This window comes from Octodon degus, unplaced genomic scaffold (assembly GCF_000260255.1).
Source record: "Octodon degus isolate 3935 unplaced genomic scaffold, OctDeg1.0 scaffold00264, whole genome shotgun sequence".
Taxonomy (NCBI): domain Eukaryota; kingdom Metazoa; phylum Chordata; class Mammalia; order Rodentia; family Octodontidae; genus Octodon; species Octodon degus.
Genome location: NW_004524840.1, coordinates 134,076 through 134,893, shown reverse-complemented (window position 1 = coordinate 134,893; position 818 = coordinate 134,076). Strand labels below are relative to the sequence as shown.

The 818-nt window shown below is 41.2% G+C and overlaps 1 protein-coding gene across 1 annotated transcript in view; it reads left to right on the top strand.

Annotated features, from left to right (window-relative positions):
- Positions 1-818, top strand: part of Ltn1 (listerin E3 ubiquitin protein ligase 1) — a 62,998-nt gene that overhangs the window by 22,871 nt on the left and 39,309 nt on the right. The window lies entirely within an intron of this gene.

The window sequence follows — 818 nt, the reverse complement described above, 5'->3', positions numbered from 1 at the left end:
TTTTTTTTTGTATTTTAGGGAAGGGCCTACAGGGTGTTCAGGGTCTCACTACTAGATCAGACTTGTAATGATCTGCCTGTGTATAGGTGTGTGCCACCACTCCCAGTCTCAGTTGCTGTCTCAGCGCGCCCCGGAGGTGGAACTGGCATGGCAGGCCCCAGGATCGAACCCCTAACCTCTGCACCTGCTTGTAGGCGCTTTAATCTGCTGAGCTATTTGGCTGGCCCTTTAGCTTTATAATATTTTGTTGTGCAATTTATCCTTGTCTCAACAAATAGCACTTTAACATTTTATAGACTGTTCTTTCTGGTAGGAATCTTTCCTCTCCTAGTATAGTTCTTCTGTCACTTCCCTTGCTATATGGAAGTAGTAGATGCAGTTGCTTCTTTTAAATGAGGTTCATCATGTGAAACACATTATGGAAGTGTGTGAAAAGCGTGAAGAAAAGCAGAACTTGAGGTTGGATGAGCTCACGAAGCTCAGCATTCACGTAGTTCTTAGCTGAGATTTACCAGCAAGCATTTCGAATTTACTGATTTACCAAGAATTCTGAAAAGATGAATATATATGTTCTGGCACAGTAGAATACTAAATTTAATTTGATAGTTTAAACCTCTCTTATGCAGAAATTTCAGTATTTTATTTGATGTGATTAGATTCACTTGCAATGTTAATAAATAACAAAGAACGAAAACAGGGGGCCTGCCCATTAGCTCAGTTGTTTGGGGCTGGGGAGATGGCTCAGTAGAATAAGTACTTCCCTCACAAGTGCAAGGGCCTGAGTTCAATCCCCGGTTCCACAGGAAAAAAAAAAAAAG